This window comes from Acipenser ruthenus, chromosome 29 (assembly GCF_902713425.1).
Source record: "Acipenser ruthenus chromosome 29, fAciRut3.2 maternal haplotype, whole genome shotgun sequence".
NCBI lineage: Eukaryota > Metazoa > Chordata > Actinopteri > Acipenseriformes > Acipenseridae > Acipenser > Acipenser ruthenus.
The window spans coordinates 15,134,551-15,148,237 of record NC_081217.1 but is presented as its reverse complement, the minus strand read 5'-3'; positions in this window follow the sequence as shown (position 1 = coordinate 15,148,237).

Sequence of the window (13,687 nt, the reverse complement as noted above, 5' to 3'; positions counted from 1 at the left end):
CAGCCATAAATTTCTCTGTTTTTGTACAAGGAATGCACCAGGGAAAATATCAGTAGGAGAGATTTCATCTTGAAGCCACAGTGCTTCAGCAGAAACATTTGTTACTTTTGTTTTAATTTTTTTTTTCGTTTTTACAGTTTTGAATGTACATATACCTGTTTACTACACACTAGTTTCTTTTGAAATGTTTATTTTATTATATTTTTTCATTTTTGAAGTAGTGCTTTATATGTGGTAAGTTTGAAAATAAACCCTTTTATCTGTAATTGTTCATTTAAATACAGCGTTTCGGCTGCACAGATGTTTGATATGCTGTACTTGAATAAAACTTTTGAGATGTATCCGATAGTTTGTCTTTCATTTTAATACTGATGTTGTTTAAATGAAACCGTCATAATTACTGCCGGCAGCTGTTTTAGGTATGAGTTAACTGTGGCGGTTCTAGTGTTAAAGCATATTAACTGAAATTGTATTGCGTTAAACTGAAAACAGTATTAAAGGTACACGATTAAAAAGTTTAATATAAATGTATGATTCTCATGGATCTGACTGCCTGAACGTGACAGACATAAGAAATGTATGGAATAAAGTTTTGAGATGTACTAGTTATTTCAGAGGAAAAATGCAGCTGTCTCTGCAAAAAAATGTTAAGCAGTAAATGTTTAGGACGAGCAAACAAACTAAATTAATCTTATCATTCACAGTTCTAAATTAATCCACTTGAACAGGATCATCATGAATCTGATTTGGTACGTTGTAAACGGGATCTTGTTTAATCTGATTTAGCAGATGATCTACCTGTGATGATTAACTTCTGGTACACTGCAATCGGGATTAGATGAGTTGACGCAATAAGAAACAGCCTCGCCTGCGTGAAGGTTTCACTTCTGCAACAAACATTTCTGTTTATTCTGTTTAGCCATATTTTTGTTGATTGAGACACAGCATGAGCCAAATTACAGCAGGGATGCAGAAACATTTGCTCTAATCAACATTTCAGGGGACAGGTCAGTCCAGAAGCGTCTGTAGTGTCTGTATTGTTTACTTGCGTCTGTCATCCAGGTCAACCCTGCTTTATCAAAGGCAGTGTGAAATCGCAAACCCGACCCGCATGACACCGGGTCCTGACCCAGGCAGGTTCTGACCCGGGCAGAGCATGCCAGTGTGAAAGGGGCTTTAGATTCCTATCAGTCAGTTCAGCAGCAATAATGGAGTCAAATGAAGTCTCACACCAACTCTGCGGTTTCATTTATCCTCAATCCTTTTTGCTTTCTGTTTTACACCAACTCCACGGCTTCACTCATCTTCAGGTTGTTCCTTATGATATCTAACCAGTGAATCCTCAGTCTTTCCCAATAATTATAACAATAATAATAGTACGTATTTATCAAATGTTTAGTTCAAGGGCTACGAACAGCAGACTTCAATCCTAAACTGAAGTGTAGAGGAAGTAGAAGCCTGTTGATATTTAAGATCTGAGGTTTAATTTTAGCAGTGAAAGCATTTCTTATATGTTTCAGGAGGGTAATTGTTGTCACATTTTCAGAATGCAGTCAATCATACGCTTTCATGCAGCCGTGTCACACAGTACTCATAGGAAAAGCTATTCCTGTCACACAGAAAACCAGCCAGAGGATATCAGCTGAATCACAGCCATTACCATAGGAGGCAATCCGTTCACTGGGTGATTCATCGGCCTGATTGGTTTCCTCAAAATAATTTTGCAGCAAAAGTCACGGGTCTCAGATGACTGCACCTCTTACTTTCAATCACGAATCATTACGGGGACAACAATCTTATGTTTAGCATATCCTTTATTTAAGGTCAAGGATATAATTATTCCTATTTCAAAAAAATGAAACAAATAAGTTTAAAAGCTATATCAATTTTATATGAGTAACAAGTGTCTTGTTACATACCCTGATTATTATTATTATTATTATTATTATTATTATTATTATTATTATTATTATTATTATTATTGTTGTTGTTGTTGTTGTTGTTAATTACTCAATTAATTAATTAATTTAGTTGGCAGATGCCTTTACAGGTGCTACAAAGCAGTACAGGGTTATAATGCAAGCTTAATATTTAGATACAGTATAGTTTACAGTAAGTGCAAATAATATAACTAAAATATAATATGAACTAGGATGCAACAAGTTAGGATTACAACAAGTTCTATCTACAATGACATATCAGTAGTGCAGTAGTGCATGGATGGTGCATTAGCTGAGGAATACCTTGTAACGGGGAGTGTTGTGTGATGCACTGCCGTGATGGATTCTATCCCGTTGATGAGACGAGGCTAAAGCTCTAAAACCACGAATGCAGATGAGCCTGGCTCTTTGGCATTGTGGTTAAGACACTCGCTTGCAGTGCGCTCTGTTACATTTAAGGTCAGGTAGCAGCAATTAAAGATGAAAGAACAATATAAATATACCGTGTGTGTGTATATATATATATATATATATATATAGTACTGTGCAAAAGTTTTAGGCAGGTGTGAAAAATGCTGTAAAGTAAGAATGCTTTCAAAAATAGACATGTTAATAGATTATATTTATCAATTAACTAAATGCAAAGTGAGTGAACAGAAGAAAAATCTAAATCAAATCCATATTTGGTGTGACCACCCTTTGCCTTCAAAACAACATCAATTCTTCTAGGTACACTTGCACAAAGTCAGGGATTTTGTAGGCATATAGTCAGGTGTATGATTAAACAATTATACCAAACAGGTGCTAATGATCATCAATTCAATATGTAGGTTGAAACACAATCATTAACTGAAACAGAAACAGCTGTGAAGGAGGAATAAAACTGGGTGAGGAACAGCCAAACTCAGCTAACAAGGTGAGGTTGCTGAAGACAGTTTACTGTCAAAAGTCATACACCATGGCAAGACTGAGCACAGCAACAAGACACAAGGTAGTTATACTGCATCAGCAAGGTCTCTCCCAGGCAGAAATTTCAAGGCAGACAGGGGTTTCCAGATGTGCTGTCCAAGCTCTTTTGAAGAAGCACAAAGAAACGGGCAACGTTGAGGACTGTAGACGCAGTGGTCGGCCAACGAAACTTACTGCAGCAGATGAAAGACACATCATGCTTACTTCCCTTCGCAATCGGAAGATGTCCAGCAGTGCCATCAGCTCAGAATTGGCAGGAAACAGTGGGACCCTGGTACACCCATCTACTGTCCGGAGAAGTCTGGTCATAAGTGGCCTTCATGGAAGACTTGCGGCCAAAAAGCCATACCTCCGACGTGGAAACAAGGCCAAGCGACTCAACTATGCACGAAAACACAGGAACTGGGGTGCAGAAAAATGGCAGCAGGTGCTCTGGACTGATGAGTCAAAATTTGAAATATTTGGCTGTAGCAGAAGGCAGTTTGTTCGCCGAAGGGCTGGAGAGCGGTACACGAATGAGTGTCTGCAGGCAACAGTGAAGCATGGTGGAGGTTCCTTGCAAGTTTGGGGCTGCATTTCTGCAAATGGAGTTGTGGATTTGGTCAGAATTAATGGTCTCCTCAATGCTGAGAAGTACAGGCAGATACTTATCCATTATGCAATACCATTAGGGAGGCATCAGATTGGCCCCAAATTTATTCTGCAGCATGACAACGACCCCAAACATACAGCGAAAGTCATTAAGAACTATCTTCAGCGTAAAGGAGAACAAGGAGTCCTGGAAGTGATGGTATGGCCCCCACAGAGCCCTGATCTCAACATCATCGAGTCTGTCTGGGATTACATGAAGAGAGAGAAACAACTGAGGCTGCCTAAATCCACAGAAGAACTGTGGTTAGTTCTCCAAGATGTTTGGGCCAACCACCTGCCGAGTTCCTTCAAAAACTGTGTGCAAGTGTACCTAGAAGAATTGATGCTTATGTTTTGAAGGCAAAGGGTGGTCACACCAAATATTGATTTGATGTAGATTTTTCTTCTGTTCACTCACTTTGCATTTAGTTAATTGATAAATATAAACTATTAACATGTCTATTTTTGAAAGCATTCTTACTTTACAGCATTTTTTCACACCTGCCTAAAACTTTTAAACAGTACTGTATATATATATATATATATATATATATATATATATATATATATATATATATATATATATATATATATTAAACATGTGGAACTTTTGTTTGAAGACTATACTGTAGAAATTATCTTTTACGTCTCATATATATTTCTATATTGTCTGGCCATACATTAACCATACATTCACATACCTTTTGCATTATATTATCATGTATTTTTTATTAAGGGATGTATTACCTTGTATAAGTAAATTACTGCTTGGTCATATCCAGTATTAAAAGCTCCTTCATAATGAATTATTAAAATATTTACTGCTGTATGAAGCTGTATGATGACAAATCAAGATAAGGTAAACAAACAACACCTTGAGGATGTGGGCCGTGTCTCTGCAACTGACTTTGACGTCAGGATTTGTGTATCTACAAGGCATGGCTATACGCTTGTGTGCATCCACATAGCATACACTATCAACAGCCAACAATGAGATGACATCCATGACCATGGAATCCGCACCCACTGCTGTGTATGAGCAAACATGGGTGTTGAAATGGGAAAGCGCCTTATCTTCATGATAAACCGTCAGCAATGGGATGTGTATAAACTGACTGGAATATAAAAATGAATGATATCGCTCAGGTAGAGGTGTGGAAAGAACAAAGCCATTAGGTGTGTACAGTGAGGAGGCGTGGGCCTCTCTCTGTTTTGATTGTGCAGTGCATTACAGTGCCTCAGCCTGTGCTGTGTGTTAGGCAGATAGCACATCGTGTGCAAGGCCACAGGCAAACTCTTGTCTCTTCTGATGAAAGTGGGTGTGATAACAATTTTAAGTTGATGTATTTGTTTCCTCCCTAGTGATTTTTCTGGTTCCTCTGTTGATCAAGAAGCCTCTGGACAAATGACTAGCTTTTAGAATTGGAATTCTCACTCCTCAATGTGTAGTTTACCATTTACAGCACAATTGACTTTTGAGTAGATTTTGATTTGGAAACAATGATAGGGCTTCTGAATCTCTTACATGTTGTTTAATCAATACTAAAGACTCATTTTTTTAAAACTATTATCATTTATTATTGTAATTATATCATTGTATTTTGTATTTGCTTTAAGCTGTCCCCAACTGTCCTGGTGAACCAAAGGGACTGACAGCGAAACTGTCCTAAAAGAAGTCTTGGCGCAAGGCGGGTTTATGTATTTTATTCAGAACTCTTTTGCCTGGATTCCCTGCATATATCCCTGTCCAGAACTAGAAAGCTCTATTGTCTAATGTGCTCAGCAGAGCCATTAGTCTTGTGCTGCGTCAGCAGGATAAGCAGCTATTAAATCTTAGGGAGCAAATTGGAGGCTTTCAGAACATCGCAGCCCCAAAGAAACACTAGGAAAGCTCCTTATCAAAGGAATAGGATTTTAACAGCTTAATATAATAGTGATTTGTATAGACACATGCTTTTCATAGATCCCTCAGATATTGTTTAAAGACCACCTGTGGAATAAACCCTATCTGTTTTCATGTCAAACTGGATTCAGGAGGCATGGAAATCCATGTAATGAAAATGACTGCGGGTGAATCACTGACCAGATAAAAACTAAATAATCACATAGAAATATCTACTTATTCTAAATTGATGATTCGGTAACACTTTACATTAATTGTCTCTGATGTGCATGTACATAGTAGTTACTGAGTACAAATGAGAGGAGACCATTCAGCCCATCTTGCTCGTTTGGTTGTTAGTAGCTTATTGATCCCAGAATCTCATCAAGCAGCTTCTTGAAGGATCCCAGGGTGTCAGCTTCAACAACATTACTGGGGAGTTACCATTACTATTTTCTGTTCTGAATGCCCCTTTATCTCATCTCCATTTGTGATCCCTGGTCCTTGTTTCTTTTTTCAGGTCGAAAAAGTCCCCTGGGTCGACATTGTCTATGTCTAGTACATTGTAATGGTGCATAATAACATTGTAATTGTGTGTAAGTACAGATGCATTTACTAATTAAGTACTATGTAAATACACAGCACTTAATGACTGTTTAGTTCGCATTTTCACTCCTCAACCAATCATTGCATAGTGTATTGTTTGGAGCACAGGGACAACATCTCTGTAAATCTGTCTGAGTGGGCCAAATACCACGCTCTTTAAATTGAAAAAAAAACATTTGGAGAATATAATCTGAGCCACCATACATGCCATCAGTGATGTTCAAGCACAATCCTAAAAACTATTGCTACGTATGGTCTTAAACATTTCTTTTACAGCCAGCTAATGGTTTCTTGATTTTGGACTACAGTGCAGAAACAGTATATTCAATAATAGATTAGGCTATAAAGTACTTAGCGATATGGAAAAGCACCACCATGAATTTAGAGATGATCAGCTATTTTCAACTCAAAATTAGATGGCTTTAATGTTACCGATTAAAGGCTGTCTATTGCGTAGTATACAATATGTTTTAGCTAAAACTAATGGCACATTATCCCCTTCAGTCACTGTGTGCACAATTGGACCGCATTAAGTTTTCTATCTATGTATGTATTTTATTTTTTATTTTTTTTTAAGTTATGGCAAGGCAACTTCTCAAACTCCTTAGAGTTCAGGCAAACTGCTTTAAAATGTGTGGAAATGTCATTAAAATGTGTGACCGAACGGGGCTGTTAAAGAGCACTCAGCAGTAGAGTTCAAGATGCAAACATCAATCACAAGAAATAAAACCCTTTCTTCTTGTTTTATTTCTCTTTAATTATACAGCAGAATAGCCCCTAATGACTTGAACTCAATGCCTCAGGTCCTCGCCCATGACTAACTGTGATGACAAACCTGGGAGCTCATAAATATCAAGAGGAAGCTCAAGACATTCCCATTCTGCGGCTTGTCATCTGTATTTAATCAAGTTGCAGAATGTTCAGAATTCTTCTTTTGTGTGTGTGTGTGTGTATACATGTTACTATTCACATGTGTGTATACATGTTACTGTTCATGTGTATGTGTATAAATGTTACTGTTCACATGTGTATGTGTATACATGTTACTGTTCACGTGTGTGTGTATACATGTTACTGTTCACATATGTGTGTATACATGTTACCGTTCACATGACATTTGTGTTTGTGTGCATACATGTTACTGTTCATGTGACGTTTGTCTGAGTGGGGACCATTATTGCCTCTTAAATCAGAATTAGGACTTTAAATCATTAGATCATTCATCCTCCCTAATTTAGAGAATGTTTCACTCTGAGGGATTATTACACTGCTGCATTTCTGTTGCTGCTCATTCAAGCCAGCGAGTAAATGAAACAGACCTTGCCCATTAACTATAAAACAAATGTCCTCAGCTTTATCATTTGCACTTTGGTGTCCCGATCAGTTAGTGGAATGTTAGTGCCAGTAAGCATTCCATTCTGCAGTCAGCTTCCTTTGGAGTTGACATGTGGTGCTGAAGGGCATCACTGGACATTACAGAAGCACTTAGACAAATTCTACAAACATTTGTAATTCTTTAAAACACTTAGTATATGTCTTAAAACACAATGCTTGTTTTTTGTAAGTGAAAATAAGTGCTGTGTTTTTCTTATCACCATTAGCCTCTGTTATCACTCTCTTAACACTTATCTTTCATGATACAAATGTGTGTGCATATTAATGAGAATGAAGCAGTCAAGGTCATGCATGTTTGAATGTTAATCTCCATTGGAAAAAATGTGAACCTTTTTACTGTCCTTTTGTCATTGTTTGGTTTAAGCCCCACAATGCACCACAGAACATTCATCTCATTCCCAGTATGAGTAGGAACAGACAAATAAAAAATGGTATGCAGAATAGGGGAAGCAGTGGAAATGGTACTGAATCTTATTTTAAAAGGAGGGAAACACAGAGAGACCTCCAGGGCTCTGTGTGGGTGCTACAGTATCAAGTGTAAGATTCCCCAACTCCATCTAGTGTGCCGTGAGTAGCAAGACCACACGTAGAGGCCAATGCTAATGGTTCCAAACTAGTGTGGGACTAAAACAAATGCTTCCATTACTGTGCATTCACGGTATGAATACTAAACAAGTGTCTGAATGAGAAACGACACGACGGAGAATAAGGTGTTTATCTTCTCATTGGAGAGCCAGAAGAGGTCCAATGAGGAGGGCTGCCACAGTGGAAGAAAGGGGTCTGTTGTCTTGCGAGGCCCATGTGAATGCCAGAGGGTTCTACTGGAGGGAAAGAGAAATCATTGGGAAGTATTTTGATCATGATAAGATTTATCACATTACCTATACCTTTCCATCCTTATTAATAACAATAAAACATAAGACATTGATAATATTTTTTTATTCAAAGTAATAAAACTAAACCAACAAAAAAATAAGTTCAATATTGTCAATAACTATTAAGCAAAACAGCCCATCAGATTATACACAGATGAAAAGGAGGGTTGGCTTCAATGATAACCATGTAGGGATGTAGACAGTTCTTGCATTGCTTATCGCTCCTGACACTCGGTAAAGCTCAAGCAGTCCTTCATTTCCCCACAAGCAGTATTGACAGGAAGTGGTTGTGGAAAGAACCTCTCCATACCCACCCAATCCTGTTCCTCTCTGCCTTGACCGCTGTTGCCGTGCATTTACCCTACTGTGTTACCTTAACCCTTTCCTCTCTCGTTTCATTCTGTTTTGGTTTTGTGCATGCCTGCTACTTAGAACATAACAAGATAAGAAAAGTTTGAGAACGAGAAAAGGTCATTCGGCCCAGCAAGGCTCGTCCCTTGTTAGCACACCATTCTCTCTACTAGGGGGAACTCATTTAAAGGTACAGAATCTAGTCTTTTTAAAATGTTCCCAGTGTTTTAGAGCCCACTACTTCACCTGGTACTATTCCATTATGACTCTGTAAAGCCTTCTGTTCTAAACTTACTTTTACTCAGCTTCCTCTTATGCCCTCTTGTTCTTCTCTGTGGGATAAATTTGAAGTAGTGTCTTCGGTTAATTTTATTATACCATTTAAGATTTTAAAGACTCATTTTTTTAGGGTGAAGAGATTTAATTATGTTAACTTGTGCTCATAGCTCATGTCATTAAGTCCTGGGATCTGCCTGGTTACCCTTTTCTGCATCTTCTCAAGTGCAAAGATGTCTTTTGCAGTGAGGTGACCAAAACTGCACCCTTTTTTCTTTTTTTAAGGTGAACTGCATACTCAAGGTGGTGTGGCTATGAGAGTATACCGTACCTATGATCTGCACTTTTATTAATGACAACACCAGATATAACCCTTTAACAATGCAAAGCAAGTAGCCACAATACAGTCTGATAAAGCGTTAAATAAATGACGACCTGGCAGATGCCAGTTTAGGACTTAGGCAAAGAAGACCATTAACGCTATCAGTATCAAATGTCAACAACTTAATGGATTGCATAATGGATTGCTTTACCTACATTATTTATTTATGTATATATTGTGACGAAGCGCAACTCACTCGGGTTCGTTGCCGCTTTAAAACCAGACCCAGGACACCGGAATTGAATTTTATGCGCTGACGCGCTACTTTAATAATCATACAAAAACAAAATAAACACAAAACAACACCTAGCTCCTTCAGAGCGCTAACTAAAACTTCCACGAGCACCCTGACTATAAAGTGGGATGTCTAAGCCGTTTCCCCACAACACAAAACACACAGTATTTCCACCCTTGACGACTGCTTGGAAGCAGAGCACACCTTCCTGCCTCCTTCTATACAGCAGCCCTGAGCAGACTAACTGCACCTCTTATATACCCTGCACCTGGTCCTAATTTAACAATAATTACCAGGTGCAGGGGATAATTAACAATTAACACAAATATGCATTCACACATGTTTTCTTCCATGCAGGGAGGATTAACCCCCTCCCTGCTGTGTTACAATATTTTGAAATGAATGAGATTCTTGTCTTTTTTTGTCTATACATTCACTGGTTACTTGACCATGGTTGATAATGGCAGTTGTAATTAATGGCATCAGTGTAATGTGTTTTCCAAATACTTTACATAATAATGGGGCTTATTTATGTGCAAATAACAGTCGTTATACTGATAATCAAGTCATAGATAGGAGAGTAATGGCAATCACCAAGCGTTTGTGGCTAGAGTGACTCCCCCCACACGCAAATCTGAGAATGCATTTAGAATTAGTCTGATATTGGGATGGCTTGACCAATGCAAGAGATGTGACACTGTAATGAAGTAGCACAACAGTAGACTTCCTACACTGGCAAAAACACTTTGCTTATTCAATGATACAAGTCAGAGTTAGTACAAAGATAAGTACAATCCCCATGGGAGCAGCAGTCATTACCACAACATAACGATGCAGAGACGGAGGAACCATGATTATAAAATGATTATTGTAATGGCTTGAAATTTCCATACTGGTTAATGATTCGTAGCCTTATTGTAAAGTACTCAGCTATCACACCGTCTAATCATATTTAACAATAAAACCTTTTTTACATTTTTTTTTCAGAGGGGTAAATCATTCAGAATTTCAGGAAGCCTTTGGGATTAGCTGCTGAAGATGGAGTCAGGCTTGCTGTAATCGGGTGGGTTAGGCCATGAGAGTGGTCTTGTACACGGTAGACTACAAATAAAACATGATTTATAATAAGTTCACATAATAAATTGATACTGTCTCTCTGGTATAAGGTGCTGCACATTTCACTTCAAGGTCCTCTTGCCCACCTAAAGAGATACTCTTATAACAACTGGACACACACTGCTGTGCAAAAGTATTTGACACATTCAGAAGTTACAATATATATCAATGTTATGAGCATCAACAATTTACTCAAAGCCTCCAGTAGTGTTTTCCACTATTATAACAACTTTGACAGTTATTAATACAGCTTAGTTTGGGTAAGAAGAAACCAAGCTTGTCATTTAGCAATCTTTAATTCACATTGATCAGAATATTCAAAAACGATCACAACAGCTCAAAGTAAACTATACATGAGCAGCTAATATGAAGTGTTGTATTAGCTGATCCATCACACTTACCCAATGGTTATCAACAGTAAAACATTTTTTTTTTTTTATTTAAAATGTATACGTGACATGATGTTCTGTAAATGGCGCAGGTTGATTCTATGATAGTATAATTCCCCCCCAAATGTACAAAATGTCTAAACATTTTGCAGAGCAGTGTATAAGGTTATACCAGATGGACATTTAGAATACTGTGTGTGGATACAGTCTGGTAAATGCATGAGGAATGTCTCTGGGAAGCTGAGGGGAGAGGGTGTCATCAGGTCTTGTAGCCCATTCACTGTGCGTATCTCAAGGGACTGAAGACAGGCTCCAGATCAGAGCTAAGTAAGGTCACTTCCCTGGACTAGATCAAATGGAGAACTGTCAAAGTCAGTATGATTAAAGAGCGCTGCTGCAGGTCTAGTGAATTAATTAGACACCTGCCGAAACAGGAGCCATAGAAGTCAAAGGCATGGCCATCTGCATCACTCCAGCTTAACAGTTAAAGTCACTGGCCAGCTTAATGCCCAAGGTACTTATCCACCTTTGCCCTAATTCCATTCAAGTTGATTGGATTTGGGCTTTGGTCGTGTGCTGCACCGTGTGTTGTCCTTTTCACAGTTCCTCTGCCATGCCTGCAAGTGAAGGTTAACTAGCAGTATATAAAACATTTAGATGTGTGTTATAAAAAACATTAATAAGAAATGAATAGTTTTAAGGACACATGAATAGTTCAAAGCTTCAAGTCATGCTGCTGTATAAAGTCATGTATTATAACTCCCTAGTATTTGCTGCACTATTGCAATACCCATCTCCGCTCCGCCTGCACTAGAAGACTAGCTCTACCTCCGCTACGCTCCCCTGCCTCCCGAGCCCGCTCCTTCTCCACCCTTGCTCCGCAGTGGTGGAACGACCTTCCTACAGATGTCAGGACTGCCCAGTCCCTGACCACATTCCGGCACCTCCTTAAGACTCACCTCTTCAAACAGCACCTGTAGAACTCCTCTGTTGTATCCTGGGACACTATCACCCTTCATTTAAATGTGCTTTATTTTGCTCTTATCTGCTCCCTATTTTACTGCATCTAATCCTGTACTTCAGAATATTGTAATCTGCCAAGTGTTTAACCTGTAGTATTTTGTACTTAATCATATCCTGATGTAACTATCACTATTTAATCATATCCTGATGTAACTATCACTATTATCTGCTGTATTATTGAATTGTGGTTTGTCACACTTGAACAAAAATGATTGTATTTCTTGCTCTTATTGTATTACTTGTATTGTAACACTTGAATGTATTTGTATTTGCTTGCGATTGTAAGTTGCCCTGGATAAGGGCGTCTGCTAAGAAATAAATAATAATAATAATAATAATAATAATAATAATAATAATAATAATAATAATAATAATAATAATAGTAATATTTATAACACACTTATAACAGTTTTAATGGTTATTTGTTCTTAACTGATCCTTAAACTATTCCCTTGTACGTGTACACCATATCTTCCATGTGTCTGCTGTGTTTCTGCCTTTCTATAAACCTTGTTCCAGAGGGCTGGTCCTGGCTGTTAGACTGTGGGTAACACTGGAAGTCTGGAGGTGGCTGTAGCACTGTTAGAGCCTCAGCATTTTTAAAAATGTATTTCTTTTTTTTTTTACAGGTTTTTACAGGTTTGTCTAAAATGAATGAACTAGATGTGTATAAGAACATTATCAACAACATTACTGGTGCTTATAATTTTTATTTTATTTTATTTATTTATTGTTTTGCACTTGGGCTAAGGCCTGTTTCCTGATTTTTGTTGGAAGCCGTGCATGAATCTCTTCACAGCAAATTAAAAACCCATGCCAGCAGGCAGTTTGAGTCACCTAATCCCCTAGGTAACATCACTTAGAAATCACTTTCTGTAGATCTAAAGACCCACAGGATTCTCACTCGCTCACACTCACACTAACACTCACACTCACACTCACACTCTCACACTAACACTCACACTCACACTCTCACTCTCACACTAACACTCACACTCTCACACTAACACTAACACTCACACTCTCACACTAACACTCACACTCTCACTCTCACACTAACCCTCACACTCACACTCTCACACTAACACTCACACTCACACTCTCACTCTCACACTAACACTCACACTCTCGCTCACACTCACTCTCTCAGTCACACTCTCACTCACACTCTCACTCACACTCACATTCTCACACTCAGACTCTCACGCTCACACTCACACTCACACACTCTCACTCACACTCTCACTCACACACTCACACTCTCATTCACACTCTCAGTATACTCACACTCTCACTCACACTCTCACTCACACTCTCAGTATACTCACACTCTCACTCACACTCACACACCCACACTCTCACTCATGCTCTCAATCTCACTCACGCTCACACTAACACTCTTGCTCACACTCACACTCTCACTATCACACTCTCGCTCACACTCTCACTATCACTCACACACTCACACTCACGCTCACACTAACACTCACACTCTCACTCACACTTACACACTCACACACTCACACTCACACTCTCACTCACACTCTCGCTTCCTCACACTCACACTCTTGCTCACACTCTCGCTCATACTCTCACTCACGCTCACACACTCACACTA